Consider the following 21975-nt stretch of genomic DNA (forward strand, 5'->3'; position numbering starts at 1 on the left):
AAACTACAGCCGACCAGCCATCAAGTACATAACCCACTGTCGAGATCAACAGGGAAACATTGGGTCTCTTAAGAAATGGACACAAAGTGGTGCTTACACACCTCTTCCTACGTGTTCATGCATATGAATACATGTTTAGGGTCATACGTACACTCGTGTACGCCCTTGAAATACGTGTGAAGTACACAGCACGTGCCAGAAAGAACTGGGAAAAAGAACGAGCATTATTCCACCCGATGCCCCAGATGCCAAACGAGAAAGTGTTTGTTTCCCAGCAGAAAAATGTTGCGGTGTAATCCCGTGCAATATCAATATTGATCTTGCCTTTGCTGCTAGTCAGGTTGTTTCTCTCTCTCTCTCTCTCTCTCTCTCTCTCTCTCTCTCTCTCTCTCTCTCTCTCTCTCTCTCTCTCTCTCTCTCTCTCTCTCTCGATGCCACGGTGTACAGTTGAAGGAACTACTGCTTTAAATGTCTAATTGAAGTTCACTTTTATTACAAATGAAGAACAAAGTTGAAACAACATCATGTCATCTCTCTCTCTGTCTCTCTCTCTCTCTCTCTCTCTCTCTCTCTCTCTCTCTCTCTCTCATAATGTTGTGCATGACAATGTAAGAGAGAATTTTTAACTCAGTTTCATTGACAAATAACATCTAGAAAAATGTATTGACAGATTCGGATAATAATACTACCTCTCTCTCTCTCTCTCTCTCTCTCTCTCTCTCTCTCTCTCTCTCTCTCTCTCTCTCTCTCTCTCTCTCTCTCTCGCCATGGTAAGGACTGCACTGAAAAATCTATAGTTTCATTTGCCTGATGACAGGTGACGCAAAATACGCGTGCAAATCAAAGTAAAAGCATATTGTTACCAGCTCTCTCTCTCTCTCTCTCTCTCTCTCTCTCTCTCTCTCTCTCTCTCTCTCTCTCTCTCTCTCTCTCTCTCTCTCTCTCTAAATTTCTCGTGAAATAAGCAAAGGTGTAAAAATGTTAAAAGGCAGGAATAGTTTACAGCTCAATATGATTTATGTTAAATGGACAGAAACATATGTTATCATGTTTACATAAAATGCTTCGATACTCAGGCAGTTGTTTTGTTTGCCTAACAAACAAAAACATACATCTGCTTTGCTTATCGTTCTACATGTCACTAAAATCATTTTTCACTGAACACTCAAATCATGAACAATTTTATCTGAAATTTTAAGTCACTAAAAACTAAGTGCAGAAATATGTTGTTTACTCGGCGTCAAACATCGTATCGTCATAATGTAATATCAGTAGTGAAGTGATGGCTTACTATTTCTTCTAACTCAAGTTTGTTTTTGACAGAGAGAGAGAGAGAGAGAGAGAGAGAGAGAGAGAGAGAGAGAGAGAGAGAGAGAGAGAGAGAGATTTTGGGAAGATAATGGGCTAATGGTCTTATAAAAATTAAAAATTTTATGATTATCTATCTATTTATCTATCTATCTGTCCATCTATACTGTAGATCATTGATACGAAATAAAGCATACTACCATATATATATATATATATATATATATATATATATATATATATATATATATATATATATATATATATATATATATATATATATATATATATATATATATATATATATATATAGATAGATAGATAGATAGATAGATAGATAGATAGATATAGATATATATATATGTGTGTGTGTTTGTGTTTATATACACTCCAAAAAAACTTCTCGAGGACCAATTACATCTCCATAATATATATCTATATCAATTCGACTTTTGCGCATAAAAAGAGTTTCATAATTACAAAATCATACAGAAATTAACTTCAACGTCGTAAAAAAGTTACTCCAGTGCGCCAGAGACCTCCAAATATCGGGTAATTTAACTTTGCATGCAAGAAAATCATTACCGGCAGTTGCATGTTTCCCATCGTCAACTGCAAGAGTTGACGAACTTTCAACTTGGACTGAAATTCCTTTTATCGTCACTAGTCATCCTTTGAAGTGTTTCAAATTCGACAGGTATTCCTTCTGAAGTGTCAGTTTTCTGTGCAAAAGTGTTATGAGTTCTTTGGAGCTTATTAATTATCTTTCAGTAATGTAAAAATGATGATGATTTAATTTTAGGTAAGGAAAAGGCCTTAATTTGACTTATTATTATTCATTTCTCTGTTACGTAGCAAATGGATATATGTACATTGAAAAGAAGTACTCCATATATAGCCATTATTGGTTTATATGTATGTATGTATATAAAAGTATGTATATATATATATATATATATATATATATATATATATATATATGTATATATATATATATATATATATATATATATATATATATATATATGTATGTATGTATGTATGTATGTATATATATGTATGTATGTATCTATGTATATATATATATATATATATATATATATATATATATATATATATATATATATATACAGTATGTATGTATGTATGAAGAGAACTTAAAATCATAGTAGGTTCTTTTTTTTTAAGTAACGAAAGCTTACATTTTGACACCAAAAACTTGAAAACTGAAAAGAAATATTTTAAATCATACTTCCACCCCTATTTTCAAAGATAACATCAATTTCAATGGAAAATTTACCAATGCACGTATCATATTTAGTTTCATATTTATCCATAAATATCACAAGAGTTTGAGCATAAATAATCTCAGTTCGATACTCAATTTTTTTTTTACATTTTTATCCTATATATACATTTGTTAAGATAAGAAATATGTTATATTAATCCTGTTATATCAATAAACATTTTGCCACTTCAATGAAATAGATGATTGATCAATGAAATTCATATGGAATTCTAGCATTGGAACAATATGTAAAATACATTATAAATGACATAGATAATGAAATATGGAGATGTATTACCGTAGACTTTATCAAAATCCTTCCTATGGATCGTTCATTATTTATGGCTTCTGCAATATACTGTATTTTAAGTCCTTGTACTTGTGTTACTGTTATTTAAACCAACGTATGAGCTCAAGTAAATAGATAGATAGATAGATAGATAGATAGATAGATAGATAGATAGATAGATAGATAGATAGATAGGTAGGTAGATAGATAGATAGATAGATAGATAGATGGATAGACAGAGAAATCCATCTTATGGATTTTTCATTATTTATAGCTTCTATAATGTATTTTTAGTCCCTGTATTTGTGTCACCGTTATTTAAAGGAACGTATGAGCTCAAACAAAGAGAGAGAGAGAGAGAGAGAGAGAGATTCATCAACAGAGAAGAGTAAGACATCACCATTTGCTATAACTTCTGTCGAGATTTCCAAGACTTTCGTCCGCTTATAGTAATGGAGAATCCAATACCACGATACAACGAACAATAGGTTTTGCATTTAGAGGATTTCCCTTCGCTTACCACATCGTAACGCATATAAAGACAAAATAAAGTAAAAAGAAAAGCACCCAGAAAATTTTAAAGAAAGGTATAATACCGCAATCTCGTTCTTGTCAGTTTGAACGTACACGTTTATGAATAAGAAAGGAATGGCGATAATATCTTTTCCGTCATCATCATAACTTTGATGTAATAACTTTGATGTAAAGAATATCGGAAGAATATTATAATATTAATGAATGATAACGACTGCATATTGGTTTCTTTGAGATATACTGTAGAACAAGAAGAACAAGAACAAGAAGAATTAGATTTGTACAAGACGACGAGAGAGAAATGGTAATTAAACTTGGGTCCCTGATAAAGTTATATCCTTAAATCGAAGATGAATGAAAATCCCATATGTGAAAAGACCTAATCTCTAATTAGATCACTTATTCTTTTCTTGGAAATTCCCTCTCCTATAATCACCCGTCTGATAGGAACCGCTCTCTCTCTCTCTCTCTCTCTCTCTCTCTCTCTCTCTCTCTCTCTCTCTCTCTCTCTCTCTCTCTCTCTCTCTCTCTCTCCTTTTGCGAACTCACACTCATACTTATACGCAAGAGTGAAAGTGTATGAATTTTCCTTTGCAGTAAATATTATGGTTAATTTTCACACTCCAAAAGCTGGATGATACGTCAGTTTCAAAATGTGATTATTAATTCATAGTCTTAATGCTTATACTGTTCAAAAGCTTGGACCTTTCACACAGGATTAGTCTTCATTCTAAAAATTATACAGAAACAATTATACAGATACACACACACACACACACACACATATATATATATATATATATATATATATATATATATATATATATATATATATATATATATATATATATATATATATATATATGGTATGTGTACGCGCATATATGTATGCTTTACTATGAGTATGTTTGAGGTTCCAGCCATCTCATTTGAGAAAGGGGACACCCGTTAAAAGTAAATACATTGTATGTATAGGAAGCAATTGCAGTAAAACTAAAACACTCATTTTATCGCCATAGAAATATCAGTCTCTTGCCCAATTTTAAATTAAGATGGTGTATCCTATAAACAAAAAAATTGTAATGACCTCTGAACATAAATTTCTGCATCCTTCAATCTATGATTATTTAGAGGATCCTGTGGTTAGAAAGGCTGACCTAGGACTGAAGGAAGGCCGAGCTTAAAAGGGAAATTTATTACTCGTTGGTTCTCGTGACTGGACATGGATGAATATAGATATATACACTTTGTTTGAAGACAGAGATGAGAACATTTTTTAAGGAAACGTAACCAAATAGCAAGTCCTTTTACAGACCAGAATATTCTCAGTTGATAATTCTCTTGAGAGTTTTATGGGATGAGAATACCTTAAATTTGTTTCTCTTTCATTTCCCAAATATCCATAAAACAATGAAGCACAGTCGTATATAGGAGCGACCCACAACCTACGTGTTCTTGTGACTTTTTTCTAATGCACCATTGCTCAGTTATTGTTCCGTTTCGACCTAAAATGAAAAATAATGAATCGTTCGTTTGCCTCCACTCCTGACAAAGAAAAGGAGTTGATCCCTTTCCGTGTAAAGAAGTACTGTACATCGATAATAAAAAAAACAGGGGTTTTTACACTACAATCCCAGAATTGTAGGTACCTTTCTCGCTGAAGGAAACAGTATCAGTAGATACACACACACACACACATACATACATATTTATATATATATTTATATATATATATATATATATATATATATATATATATATATATATATGTGTGTGTGTGTGTGTGTGTGTGTGTGTGTGTGATATGTGTGTATATATATATATGCATATAAATCAGATATATGAAGATATAAAAATAATATTTTGTCCTGTACCTCACATAAATTCTGTTGCAATAAATACGTAGAAAAATAAAAACGTATTTTTAAGTTCGTAAGATCTAAATGTTGATGTTACACTGCTCATTTTCGGGGAAGTTTGCCACTCGAGAATTTATTTGGATAGAAAGTAACTACTGTTTGCTATATATCAAGCCACCCATGAGAGGAAGACAACCTCTGCGTTACAATTTACATATTCTGACATTTTATTTATTCTTCAACCATCAAACTCCACAGAATTTCTGCGGAACCTCCGAGATTCAAGAAAATGTCATGAAAAAGGACTTTAGTAAACTGAGAACGAGGACTGCAAAATTATACTCTCCCTATTAATTTCCTCTCTCGGTAATTTGTTTCTTTAATGTACCTAATATAATACTGTTAGTGAGAGGCTCAATCATTTACGGCCTCAAAATCTTGTTAGCATAAGAAGATTAGGCAGAATATTCAACATTTTGTAATTAATCATTTCTAGGAGACTGGCTTCCTAGATGATGAAGGGGAAAACTTTCAAGTATGTACATGAATATGAAAACTGCGAAACTAAATATTTCGTGTTAGAGGTCATATTATACTACACACACACACACACACATATATATATATATATATATATATATATATATATATATATATATATATATAACATATATATACACATATATATATATATGTGTGTGTGTGTGTGTGTGTGTATATATATATATGTGTGTGTAGGTCTTATGAAAATGAATCGTTTCCCCTAACTTGTGATAGGTATGTACTTACTTGTAACTATTCTTTCGTTAATATTTTGATGTATTAACCATATTTTATTATTTTCAATAGAAAAAGATTAATCGTGTTAATGAGCCCTCGTTCTTATTTAGTTTTCTGTAACCAGAAGACTAATATGATTATGTACGAGTAAAATATATTTTTCAGTACATTAGGGAATATATAAGCTAAAATACATAAATTTTTGACAGATTTTTATATATATACATTTTTATTTTCAATTGTGATTACATTTTCATCATTTATTTTCTTTATGTAGTACTGGGTTAGAATTTCTTAATGATATTATTTAAGAAATATAAACTAGCTGGCAGTAAAATAACTTTGAAACATTATAAAGCTTTTTCCTATCTGTATAGCCATTACATACAAAATAAGTCATTATTTATTTAAGAGTATAATAAAAAAAATTTTGTTTAAAGAAGGTTCTCTATAAAATTATCATGAAATATTTAGACAGAATATTGTTACTCAGTACTTCGGATATTTGTAAAGGCTCTAGATAAAAGAACTTTAGTTAATTTACCCAAAAGCAATTTAGAGATCTGTTACCTTGTTCCCGGACGTCCAGAAATGAGCAAGAACCCTGTTATTAGCTCTTGGAAGACGATCCCAAGTTCCTCCCAGCCTTCGTTTGGGCGCAGAAAGAAATGAACTTTCATTTATTGCTGCGTTCTGGAGATGGGAGTGCGACAATAAAGCCCCGGAAATGGATCGTAGCGCTTTTGCGTTCGTCATCCGAGCATCTCATAAACGCAACAAATTGAGCTGGGAATGCTGGGGGGGCCACGACTTAAGTCATTGTCATTTGTTTCTTCTCTCTCTCTCTCTCTCTCTCTCTCTCTCTCTCTCTCTCTCTCTCTCTCTCTCTCTCTCTCTCTCTCTCTCATACAATATTCTTCCATTTTTAGTTCTCAGTTGCATTTATCGTGCGTTAATCATTTTATCACCATCAGACTTCTTAGTTTGTATTCAATATTTTTCGTAGTTACCTTAATTTTACTTTTTCATTCTTAGTTAATTACTTCTCATTACCTTTCATTATCGTCATCTTTTTCTTCCATTTTCTCTATTAACGTCTCACTTCTCATCTCCAAATTTACTTCAGTTTTTCCTTTTATCCTCATCGCTTTCCCTTCCACTGTGTTTATTTTCTGTTTTATGGGTATAATTTTCTTCTTGGTTTTATCTTTTAATGATTTTGTATTGTAGTTTCGATTTTTTTACGCCTTCATTGGGGTTGTTTTTCTCTATTATAGTCATTTTTCCCCTATTATAGCGAATTAGGTCATTTATTTCTTTGACATTTTAACCCAGTCAAATTATAGTGCTAAGTAAAAAATGCATAAAACGGAAAGAAACTTGCAATATGATTTAAAAAGGAGTTTCAAAGAGAGAGAGAGATAATTTTAAAAAATATATGTATTTTATGCCCTCAAAACACATTTCTTTCCCCAACCCAAAGATAAATAAAGAGAGAAAGGAAACTTTATAAAAACAGATAAATAATTATTTCAAAATACTTTCGTGGTGGTTTACCGGAATGTGGGCAGAAAGCTACAGACTTTTATCTGCTTTGAAACATTCTCTCGTGAACATTTCCAAGCTATGAATAGAGAGAGAGAGAGAGAGGGGGACTTCTTCGATCTCTGACATTCAACGTAAGATAAGAGGCTACTGACTTTCTGAAATTATTTCATGTATTTCTTAGACTTTTAACCACGGAGAGAGAGAGAGAGAGAGAGAGAGAGAGAGAGAGAGAGAGAGAGAGAGAGAGAACCTTTGTAGATCTCTGATATTCAACATATGATGGGAGGCTACTGACTTTTTTAAATTAAATTATGTTATGTACTTATTCGGCTTTTAACCACGAGAGAGAGAGAGAGAGAGAGAGAGAGAGAGAGAGAGAGAGAGAGAGAGAGAGAGAGAGAGAGAGAGAGAGAGGACCTTCTTCGATCTCTGACATTCAACATAAGATAAAAGGCTACTGACTTTTTTAAATTATATCATGTATTTCTTAGACTTTTATCCACAAGAGAGAGAGAGAGAGAACTTTTGAGAACTTTTGATAGATCTAATGATATTTTTTGAAATATTATGTATTTATTCGGCTGTTAACTACGAGAGAGAGAGAGAGAGAGAGAGAGAGAGAGAGAGAGAGAGAGAGAGAGAGAGAGAGAGAATAATGGGATAAAGCCAGGTAGCGTCAGGCGTCAAAGGATATGGGTTCATAAAGAAGCCTAAACGTCAACCCCCATATAATCCCGGAAGTTCATGTGCTCGTGCCAACACCATCATGGAAATGAAGGGAAGGATAAAAAAGGGGAATGGATACGATGAGAAGAGAGAGAGAGAGAGAGATTATAAAACAAAAACAAAGTCAGGACAATAATGAACAGGAAGGATATATTCTAGGCTCTGTTAATTACAGCGTTGTGAATCAGGTTGATGACACCCCGGAATATTTGTCCTCGTCTCCTCTTTCCACAATGTGTAGTTGAGTAAGACAAGGGACGATTAGAATACACAAAGAGTAGAGAGCATATTCATACACACACACACACACACACACACACACACACACACACACATATATATATATATATATATATATATATATATAATGTAGATATGTGTAGATATATGTATGTATGTGTGGTGTGTGCTTGTGTATTTGTGAGTATATGTATAATACATACATTCTTACAAACATACATATATATATATATATATATATATATATATATATATATATATATATATATATATATATATATATATATATATATATATATATATATTTACTATTTAAACCCTGTTTATTGACTTTATTTAAAACCCTGTTTATTGACTTATTTACCTATTTACTTGCGCATCTATCTGAAGTGTAGTCAATTCAGTCTAAGAACAATGTCAGTTTAAAAATAAAAATCAAATTTGACCTAGATCCACGCAATGCTCTAATCTTGGAACCTACATAAAAATCCACAAATATCCAACATATTGGCGCAACAATCCCAAACATTACATTCTAAATGGGCACAAATAACCATTCTAACCATTCGCCACGGGTCATGGGGATTATCGTTCTTATTTTCTCTTGAATAAATCATTCAGTGTTGCCTGCTTTATCCGGGTTTTAACAAATCACCCTCTCATAGCCTGAAGCGAAATTTCTATTCCAGATAATAATCAACAAATTATTCTGGAAAGTGCAAAGGTATATAAAATCAATTTGGATTTTAATCGCTTTATGAATATCTAGGTGAGAGAGAGAGAGAGAGAGAGAGAGAGAGAGAGAGAGAGAGAGAGAGAGAGAGAGAGAGAGAGAGAGAGAGGAGAAAGAGCGGCGTTCTCCAGAACAATATGCAGGTATTCAACAGTTTACGTAGCACTTTCTGTTAATGCTCTTAATATCTCGGATTTGAATATTTATATTAAAAGAATGAGGACGTTATTTTACGATATTTTATCTTTCATTAAGCCGCTAAAACTCTGGAAAATTAAAATGGCTTTAACCAGGAATTAAGGCGGATCCTAAATGAATCAACTTTTATGAATGCTAGGATTATTTCCCAGCTAAAGCTGAATGCCACCCAGTCGCGAAATAATTACGTCCCATTTTTTTTTTTTTTTTTTTTTTTTTTTTTTTTTTTTTTTGCTTCCTGAAAATCAAATTTATAATCAGTTCAACCGACCTGATTCTGATCTTCATCGCATGCTGTACCAAAGATTTTGGTGACTTTAACTCAGAATAAGCTTTCGTTCACCATAATATAATGTTTATTCTCTTATTTTTTTATATAAAACAGCATATAATTCATTATTTCAGTCGTTTACAGGCTCACGGAACTATTAAGACTCAAATATTCTATCAGTTAACATAGTCTCTTTAGGAAGATGAAGGAACTGATATAAATGTGAAACGAAAGGTAACAGTTACTCTTCTATTTGAAGAGCTTTTGCTTATCATAAACGTTATTCGCTGTTTTCATTTTATTTTCAGTTTGAAAGATTAAGATCAACTGGCTTTGGATCTTCCATTTGAAGAGTGTTTGTTTATCATAAACTTTATTCGCTGTTTTCATTTTATTTCCAGTTTGAAATATTAAGATCAACTGGCTTTTGGATCTTCCATTTGAAGAGCGTTTGTTTATCATAAACTTTATTCGCTGTTTTCATTTTATTTTCAGTTTAAAATATTAAGATCAACTGGTTTTGGATCTACTGTAATAACGTGCCCATCCTAAAAATTATAGTTCTATAAAACTAATTCTCCAGCCAAACCTATCAGTTACTCTTCACCAAACAAGCTGTTTTTGTGACATATATTGGATAATGAATCTATTTTCATCCGTTTTCAAATTTCTGGTCATCAACTATTCCATGGTGTTTTAAGATGAAAAGGACACTTCACAGAGACTAAGAAATCTCTAAACGAATACAGTAGTTGATGCTAATAGTCAGTCTTCATCAGGGTAGACTTGATTTTACGGAAAATGTATTAACTCATACGTTTTAGTTTCCCTTTTCTGATCATGAAATATTTCATCAATTAACCAGAAAGCCTTAGGGAGATTAAGCCAGTCTGCCAGAGGATAAGCATTGGTTTATCGTACATCACATGAAAAGTCGTTTTTTTTTATTTCCATTTTGAATCTTTTCTACATCAAATGCTGAGTGAATTAACCTTGACATTTTATGGAGATCAAATAAGTCCTGCAACTTTTATTCCTTATATTTTCCAAACACCAAACACTGAGTCAGCTTAACAGCATGTTGACTTCTAAGCCTCTTTTTGTGCTAAATTTGATTTTTTATTATTAGTATAATAATTTACTTATATTTTTATCATCTATGCACATTTTACTTTATTCATTTATTTGTTTTTCTTTTCTAATAACTGTTCTCTTCTTTCTGTATTTCCTATTAACTTCTGTAACTTCTTTCAAATGAACTCCATTATATTCTTTGGAAGCTTGAATTTCAAGTAAATGGCCCCCTTTGGTGGGATTGTTCCATATGAGTAGGGTTCATCTTGTGAATAATAATAATAATAATAATAATAATAATAATAATAATAATAATAATAATAATAATAATAATAATAATAATAATAATAATAATAATAATAATAATAATAATAATTCCATAAGTCACTAAAATGGTGAAGAAATCCACAGTGGTGTATATTTAGATATATATCAGAAATATATACAGTACATAATATATATATATATATATATATATATATATATATATATATATATATATATATATATATATATATATATATACATATTTACACCATTGTGATTTCTTCACCAATAATAATAATAATAATAATAATAATAATAATAATAAAATAATAATAAACACAACTGACTGGCCCATCCAACCCATGTGAAACCTTTCGTCTGTTATACGTTGCGAGTTAATTCCATTCCGCGATATGTGTTATTTTCTGAACATCAAATATTGGATCAAGTTAATAGTGCGATTTACGGGGCTTTGATCTGTCCGTTTGGTGTTTTTCAATCGACTTTTTTTATTTTCTTTTTTTTTCGTAAATCGAAATCAGTGACTGTTTTCACGTGGACATAATTCCCTTGTCATGAAATTGGATTTATCACTGATGTTCGCTTTCAATGATTTACATTTTTTATATTAATTTCTTTTGGGGGGTAGGGGGACTTTGAAATTTACGTCGGAATTATTAGGTGTCTTTTCTTTACTTTACTCTTTAAGTTATTTTGATATTTCTTCTTGTAAATGACTGTAATGTGTGATATATTATTTATATATCTGTATGTATGCGTGTATGTAGGCACATACGCAGAAAGTTTATATATATATATATATATATATATATATATATATATATATATATATATATATATATATATATATATATATATATATATATATATGCCTACACACACACAATGTTCATACATACATACAGATATATAAATAATATATCAAGCATTACAGTCATTCACAAGAAGAAATATCAAAGTAACAAAAGTATGTATATATATATATATATATATATATATATATATATATATATAGATATATATATGTTTACATATATATACATATATATATGTGTGTGTGTTTAAATATGTATACACACACACACACACACTGTCGGAAGTCAGCTGCCTCCATGCACGAGGCTTAACTTGCAATGATACCAACAAAAACTGTAGCATCAAATAATGGAAGCACGTGAATAAAAAATAAAACTTTCGCTTGAAAATACGGCATATATCTGTTGTGGGGAATTTCCATTCGTGAAATATTCTTTCTAAATGAAAATGGTAACTTCATGAAAAAGAATTTCGCCGAAAACGTATGAAATAAATTGAGAAACACGTTTTTTCCATAATTTCATTCCAGTGAAGCATTAGCATATAAATAGAAAATGCGAGAAATGTTTTGTTTGCCAATTGGAAAAAATAACGTTGAAATAGCGTGTTTCTAAATGCATTTATTATTATTATTATTATTATTATTATTATTATTATTATTATTATTATTATTATTATTATTATTATTATTATTATTATTATTATTATTATTATTGCGAAAACTTTACACTCTATTCATAGTTTCGGTTACCTTTTTCTTCCTAAATGCAGTTACCTTGTGAACAAATTATATTAATGTAATTCATATTCGTCTGACAAAACTGCATATAACTGCTTTCATGGTCTATTGTATTTAACGTGTTCTGGATTTGAGAAATGAACGACCCTAGTATTTTGCAAAATAATATGTAGAAGACTGTCTTCACAAATATGGAAAATTTGCATGATGATAATGAGTCGCAAAGACACACCCAAAGCTCACAGTCACACACACACACACACACATACACATACACTCAGACACACACGCACACACACACACACACACACATATATATATATATATATATATATATATATATATATATATATATATTATATATTTATATATATATTAGTTTGTGTACTAATTCTCGTGAGCATCGGTTTTGTTATGATTGTTCAATATTAGTTTAGTTCATCATAGACAGAAACAGCTCAAATTTTGTTAAAATGAAAATTTCAATCTTCCAAAGTAAAGAGGATTTTCTACTTCTTTACTGACAAAAAATGTAAAGGAAAAAAAATAATTGTGACCATTCATAGTTTCTCAAGAAGTGAATAAAATCAACAACTGCACTGGAAAAGAGTTAACTAACCAGTAACTGAATTCAATGTGCATCGAATAACGCACGTGTAGAAATGTCAGCGTCTCATATCATAGTCCACTGAGAAGTTCCGATTCCACTAAGACCTCTTTATAGTCTCTCGACAAGTTTGGGTTTCCCTTAAGACGCTAATGGATGCCGAGGGGATTTTGGGGGTGTGGTGAGGGGGAATTGGGGCCGGGGTAAGGGAGAGGGGATAGGGTTTAAGGAATATAGGAAAGGTCAGAGGCAGGCCTATTGAGGCATAGATCCAATAACCCTAACTAGCTAATCATCATAGTCCCAATATTTGCTCTACTCGAGTGGAATTCCGTCTCCGCCTGACTGACATTTTTCCCCTCTCTCTCTCTCTCTCTCTCTCTCTCTCTCTCTCTCTCTCTCTCCCCCCACCGCCAAGGGATGTCAATCTTTCCCGCCGAGTGACTTGAGCGGTTTGATACCGACGTTAAAAAGGGAATTAATGTCAAGAAAAGAAGGGGAGTCGGCGTAATCTGCTCGGGGATTATTGCTGTGGGTGAGTGAAACTCCTATTAAAGCCAGAATATCGACTGACATTAGTTTTTTAAACAGGTCATCAAAAAGATCAGAATCAGAGATTACGATGTCAACTAAGGGTTCAGATTTAATAGAATATTTAAGCTTTCTGGATTCTGCGAGGGCGATGGATGGAATTAAACATTTGAATGCAAGGACAGAGGAGGGGAGTTTTTCACAAAGTATTTAGCAAGTGCATGTCATGACGTCTTTTAACACAGTCGTATCAATGCTAGACGCCTGCTGATCTAAGACGCAGTATATGATATTTCTTTTTACATTTAAGCTGTTTAAAATCTTCGACAAATTGTATATGGTTTCCATTCGCTAAGAAAATTAGGTTAATTTTATTGCACCTTTTACATCGTAATTAATTGAGTGGATATATATATATATATATATATATATATATATATATATATATATATATATATATATATATATATATATATATATATATATATATATATATATATATATATATATATATATATATATATATATATATATATATATATATATATATATATATATATATATATTATATATAGATACATATATATATATATATATATATATATATATATATATATACATGTTTGTGTTTGTGTTAGTGTGGGAATCACCTTTCTCCTAAAACTGTAAAACGTATAAAATAAAGTCAGATAACATTAGCATCTGTTTCCGATTGCGAAAGCTCCGCGTCGTAGGCAAAGAAGACAAATATTTAGAGGGAGACTTTAATCTCCTCCGTTGGGGTTGGAGACGTTTTCTATGGCTCCAGCAAATACGAGGAAATTATTCAGACTCAATCGCCCTAAGTGAATCTACTTTCCTCCGGAGCAACTTGGAGCTTACGACGGATTTACTTGGCCCGCCGGTAATCTTGGATTTGAACTCGAGGGTATCGTTCTCCGTTGCTCCAGATCTTTAGAAAGCTGGCGAGATTTCGACGATGAACCAAATGAACTCGAGTGCCGCTAACGGAATCGACGGTGAATTAAAAACCTCAGCGGTGAACCTGCATTTCTCGACAGTGAACCAAAGAATTGAGCGTTGAGACTACGTTTCTCGACAGTGAACCAGAGAATTGAGCGTTGAGACTACGTTTCTCGACAGTGAACCAGAGAATTGAGCAATAAGACTTCATTTCTCGACAGTGAACAAAACTTCAACGGTCAATCTACATTTCTCGAAAGTTAGCCAAAAAATTCAGCAGTAAACCTAAATTTCTTGACAGCGAACCAAAAACCTCAGCAATGAACCTACATTTCTCGCAAGTGAACCAAAAACCTCAGCAATGAACCTACATTCTCGACAATGAACCAAAAACCTCAGCAGTAAAACTACATCTCTCGAAAGTTAGCCAAAAAATTCAGCTGTGAACATTCATTTCTTGACAGTAAATCAAAAAAATTCAGCAGCGAACTTACGTTCCTCGACAGTGAACCAGAAGCCTCAGCAGTGATCCTATAGTTCTCGACAGTGAACCACACGAAATCAGTAGTGATCTGAGAGACTTTGATAGTGAAGCACAAGAACTCGGCAGTGCGTCGGTTCCCTATCAAGATTTGTATCTTGATAGGGAACCGACGATCTCAAGTAGTGAACCAAATCAACTCGGCAGTGAACCACACGAAATCAACCGTGAAACCGATGACTTTAGTTCTCTCTATGTTTGAGTAATTTTTCTGTTATTTTTTTCTCTCTCTCTCTCTCTCTCTCTCTCTCTCTCTCTCTCTCTCTCTCTCTCTCTCTCTCTCTCTCTCTCTCTCTCTACATTTTATTAACTTTACATTTATGAAAAAACAAAATAATCCACATAACTTTCAAGGTATTAAAGGCATGACCGTTACTTAAAACTAATAAGAAAATACTATTGCAACTTTTTCTTACTTTCATTTTGACATGAGAGTTAAGACAAAAAAAAAGTGAAAGTAAACATAACCATATTTGTAATTTTTGCTGACATTATATCTACAGAAATCTGTATATAAAGAATCTTTTTATAGTACCTGATCGTCATAAAGAAATAATACTATTGATTGAACTTAAGCCCCGCTACCATTTTGACATGACAGCTACGAAAGTGAAAAACAATAGGAGATAATTATCACAAAATTGTAATCCTTTATATATGTATAAATTTATTATAATTATATATATATATATATATATATATATATATATATATATATATATATATATATATATATATATATATATATATATATATATATATATATATATATATATATATATATATATATATATATATATATATATATATATATATACATATATATAAAACTTCTGAATCCATCCCATCGAAATTCAGAAAGTTTAAAATTCCTTCACACACCAAACGAAAAAACTCAATTAAACCTTCCCTTATTACCGCCCGCTAATTACCCGGACTTGAGAACGAATCGCAAAGTATACTTGAGGAGAATGGCCCTTGGCTGTCGTCTTCGCAAATGCCTTTTCCGTAACGTCCGGAAAAAAAGGGAAAAATTCTTGGTAAATTATCCAGAGGAGAGATCTCTGATTCTTCTGCGATTTCCCCGGTTGGCTAAGAGGGGACCTATCACAGGAATGCCTGATGAGTTAGGGATATTCCTCTCTGAAAGTTCATTATTATTATTATTATTATTATTATTATTATTATTATTATTATTATTATTATTATTATTATTATTATTATAAGGATAAACATGTTATTGTTGATTTTAATTTTCATTAATTATTATTATTATTATTATTATTATTATTATTATTATTATTATTATTATTATTATTATTATTATTATTATTATTATTATTATTATTATTATTATTATTATTATTATTAAATTTACTTCTCATAACTTGATGTAAATTTAACAAACAAAATTATTATTATTATTATTATTATTATTATTATTATTATTATTATTATTATTATTATTTCTTAGAAATATTAAAAGAAATACAAGAAAATATTATTATTATTATTATTATTATTATTATTATTATTATTATTATTATTATCATTATTATCTTATTAATATCATAATATCATAATAAATAAAAAATTTTATTATTATTTCAAAAGAAAAGGAGGTCATGACATGACCAAACCAAATAGCAGCTAGGAGGTACAATTTTAGATTATGATCCCACTGAGTTAAATAACCAATAAAAAAAGATAGATTTTTTAACATTTATTTTTTACTCGTTAGATTTTCAGTAATGAAATCTGCCTCTTCATGACAGAACGTTTTGTAGCCTCGTTCTCTAAATACAGTGGATTTATTTAGTCAATATTAATATCATATGCTTTAGGGATTATCCAGTTGGCTGAGAGTCCACTGTATTGGGTCGATATTAGAGTGGAGAAGGGCGTAAGGAATGCAATCTCATCCTAAAAGCATTGAAAAATAGATGAAAGTTAACATTCTGAGCAGATGTTCAATCTAATGATAAAAAGATAAAATTTGATATATATATATATATATATATATATATATATATATATATATATATATATATATATATATATATATATATATATACATATATATGTATATATATATATATATCTATATATTTAATTTATATATATACATATATAGTATATATATATATGTATGTATTTATATGCGTATATATATATATATATATATGTATATTGTTCGTCTCTATGTACATGTATAACCTCCAATACATAGAACAATCAAAACAGTCATACAACCACACGTACACACTTTTTTTACCGTTTCAATATATCTTTGACGTCCGAAACAGAAATCCATAAGCCTTTAATAATAGAGGATTCATTAGCTTACTAAATGTAAGCCTATTATCAGAATTGCATGCCAGTCGGATTGAATTCACCAGACCAAAAATCTCTATTTCAGCGCATGAAAAAAAAAAAAACCACACTGAATCGCACGTGTCATGTTTGAGGAATTATCCAGTAAAAAAACTACAACAAAAACAACTACAAAAAAAATGTGATGTTCTGGTAATGACGAAGTGAATCCCACTGCAATTCGTGACACCGAAAAAGTTCGGTCTCGCATATGGTGACTTTTCTTCTTCTGGAAATTCGGATGTATGTCGTCAGTGTTTTAGGTCAACAGAGGCTGGATTGTACTTCTTTCCCCCGTCGGGCTGTTTGAGGGACGAGCAACATTACCGAATGACTAACTTCTTTTTTTATTTTTCTCCAGGAAAGGGGGCGTTCTCTAATACCCTGGTGTCACAAGGGAAAAAAATAAGAAAATGTTAAGCTATACATTTGGGAATACATGTCCATTTTTATGTTAGATGAATCGGGTCTTTAAAGGTCTTCGGCTGCACAAATAGCCGACAGAATGTAGCGGAAAATTTATTTATTGATACAGAGGGAAGTCATTGATGAATAAGCACAGACTGAGTGTCATTTGCTTTTGAATTATTGCATGGAACATTAGAGGAGATTAAGTATAAAATATATTATATTAATACCTCTCTCTCGTTCCTAGCAAATACCGTTAGAAGCCAGGCCATACAAATCTCTCTCTCTCTCTCTCTCTCTCTCTCTCTCTCTCTCTCTCTCTCTATATATATATATATATATATATATATATATATATATATATATATATATATATATATATATATATATATGTTTGTTTATGTATGTGTGTATATATATATATATATATATATATATATATATATATATATATATATATATATATATATATATATATATATATATATATAGATATATATATTAATGTTTATATACTTTTATATATACACACATACTGACATACATACTGTACATACATCACGAGAGCCAGGGTAATAGACCTCCAGTCCTTTTTGTGGCTTCAATCATATCGGAGACCTCTATAACCGTCAACTATTCCAATCCCGTTCACTTGAAAATATTCCCTTGCATATGCAATTATAGGTTTTCCATGAAATTGGTAACAAATTTTTTCATAAACAACAAACACAGGCCTTCCAACGTTTGTCGGGGAGAGAGAGAGAGAGAGAGAGAGAGAGAGAGAGAGAGAGAGAGAGAGAGAGAGAGAGAGAGAGACAGACAGACAGACAGACAGACAGATAGAGGCATTACCCAGAAGTGAATTCAGATATGCAATAATAAAATACAATATTAATCATGGGATAAATTACAAGCTGAAAATAAAATATAACATTGTCAGATATACCATAGAAAGATCATTTTTGTCTTTGTTGGTTTTAGGAAAATAAAGACACAGACATTAGTTTTAATGGACTGTCTTTTGATTGTGGTTAGAAATATCCTAACTGGTCTTTCAAAGAGAAATATCTAGGGGTTATTATTGACTGGGAGTTCTGTCCTGATACTTCCCAGTTACAAGTGCTTAAAAATATACATACATTCATACATATATACATGCATGTATATATACATATATAATATCTCTCTCTCTCTCTCTCTATATATATCTCTCTATATATATATATATATATATATATATATATATTAACATACAGTACATATATATGTATATATGTAAATATATTATATATATGTATATATATACAAATATATACATATATACACACACATATTCATAACAGCATGACTGCTTGCTTCAGACTGAACAGAACTGAGCGCTCGTAACAAATTACCCTAATGAACGCACAGCTGAAGATGATAATTAGTTAGCTATTCAGGTCACTAGACTATTGATTAATATCTTCGGCTGTGACTTCATTAAGGCAATTTGCAAGAATTACTGGAAGCTGTTATCAACAGAACATTAAGAATTAAGGACCCTCAAAATTGCGCATACACGCAAGTGTTCGCACGTATATGTATGAATTTTTGTGCGTGTGTGTGTGTGAATGTCTGTGTATAATAACTAGATGCCCACTCTATAAGTTCAAGGCTTATTGATATAAATGCACTTATAACCAAGAACTCCCGTGCTGTATGTCTCCTTGCATAATCATTTAAGTCAACACATAATGCTAATTGTAACATTTCCTTTGAAAAGATTAAATATTTTTCAGTTCCATATAACCAACATCCTAACATACCCTTTTCCACTTAAAATTTCATCATCTCGTTCTATATCTTTATTTGAGACCCTCCAATAAAGAAAGTTATCAAATTCAACAATCTTTCCTCCCCCCTCTTCCCATCCTGTTCCATTTAGCGAGATATTTCCGGAATGGCAAAAGTAAATGCCAAAATGTTCTCCATTAGAATTCCCAAACCTAGATTGCAGACTATCTCGCAGGAAGCCTTTTCCAAGAGAGGCCATTTCTTCCCCTTCAACTGAGGCACTTGGAATATTCTTGGGGAATTTGTCAGTATCCCAGAGAATTGCGCTTCAGGAAATGGTGTTTACTGACATTCAGATGAATGGTCTTAACGTGCGAGATATTTGAAGTATCAATGGCTTCGAAAAGTTGCGACGCCAGCTTGTAGTATTAAATCAATTAATACTTCTGTCTTTAAAATGATTTCGCTTATGACTAACTCCTGCTTTCGATTTTACTAACTCATATCACAGTTTTTCCTCCTCCTCTTACTCCCCCTCCTCCCCTTCTTCTTCTTTCTTCTTCTTCTTCTTCTTCTTCTTCTTCTTCTTCTTTCTTCTTCTTCTTCTTCTTCTTCTTCTGAGGAATATGGATTACGGACTTACAATACTCTAATAATACTTAACACCTTCACAATTTTTCACTGAGCAATCCGATATCACTCATTACTCCCTACTTCATTTTTTTCTTTTTCTCCGTTTATTTATCTCACTTTCTCTACTTTACCTTGCGATTTTTAACATAAATATACTATTGGTAATATAAACAGAACTACATTTCCCTTGATAGTCAAAAGAATTATAAAAAAAAAAGTACGGTAGCTGCTCATTCACTCATCTAACGATAACTGACAGCCATGAGAGAGAGAGAGAGAGAGAGAGAGAGAGAGAGAGAGAGAGAGAGAGAGAGAGAGAGAGAGAGACGTAGGAATCGTGCTGCAAGCAATGCAGAGTTATTGCTGCCTGGATATTGCTTTCAATAATTGCTCTTGAAAGCAATCGAGATTTGGCATTTGTTGACTATTGAAAATTCACGGTGATAGTGGCCGGCTTCTCTTCATTTGCACAAATTGGGTTGTATTTGCTTTTAATTTGTCTAGATAACAGTCCACCGGAAAGCTGACTGAATTACCTCACCCCTTTGTGTTTCTCTGTTGAGAGCAAGGATTTAAGTTTTTTGAAAAGTAAATTCTCAATAAATTACTACGTTATAGGTTACTGTATTAGTCACTTGGTGCCTAGAATATGTAAGATTTTTTTCATTTTAATATTTTGATTTTTAAATATTCACAGATATGATGTTTACTGTAATACATAATCACATTTTAGATAAGAAGATTTCTATGTAACAGATAGTTTAGTAGAAAACTAATTTTTCGGATATATACCAAATTGCCAAGAGGAGAGATCTGAAATACTGTTAAGCTATAATAATTAGTGACTTGATTTTATCTACCAATTCGAGTAACTGGTATCCCAACACGGAGTCATCTTTGCGAAATTGTTCTACAAGAGACACAAACAGCAAAGAATATTCCTATAAACTGCGTTCTGTTATGTCATTGTAGTTTTACAATCTGCTGTTTTGCGTGTGTGTGTGCGTGTGTGTGTGTGTGTGTGTGTGTGTGTGTGTGTATGACTAAAGTAATTCTACTTAACCTTTACATCACTTGTCTCAGTAATATTAATTTAAATCATTAATTACAATTGCAGAATTTTTATGTTGCGAAATTACTTGATGTAGTTTCTCTTTCGTTTATTTTTTTGCAGGCTATCATTAATTCCAACCTTTCATTTTTGTGTGGGTGTGTGTGGTTCAGTTATCCAGTTTGACTTCTGTATCGTTTCTCCTGTTAATATCAATTACCCTCTACGTGACTGACAATCAACGAACAATGTGACTGAGTTCGTGACTCCAAGAAGTCCAATTCAATACAAAGAAATGGATTTCGTGAGAAATGATTGTGTTCGCTTGTCAGACAGCCTTTGTTAGAGAAGGAGAGTGAAAGATGATTTTATTCTCTCTCTCTTTTTTTTTGTGGTTGGGTTGA

The sequence above is a fragment of the Macrobrachium rosenbergii genome, chromosome 21 (assembly GCF_040412425.1).
Source record: "Macrobrachium rosenbergii isolate ZJJX-2024 chromosome 21, ASM4041242v1, whole genome shotgun sequence".
Classification (NCBI taxonomy): Eukaryota; Metazoa; Arthropoda; class Malacostraca; order Decapoda; family Palaemonidae; genus Macrobrachium; species Macrobrachium rosenbergii.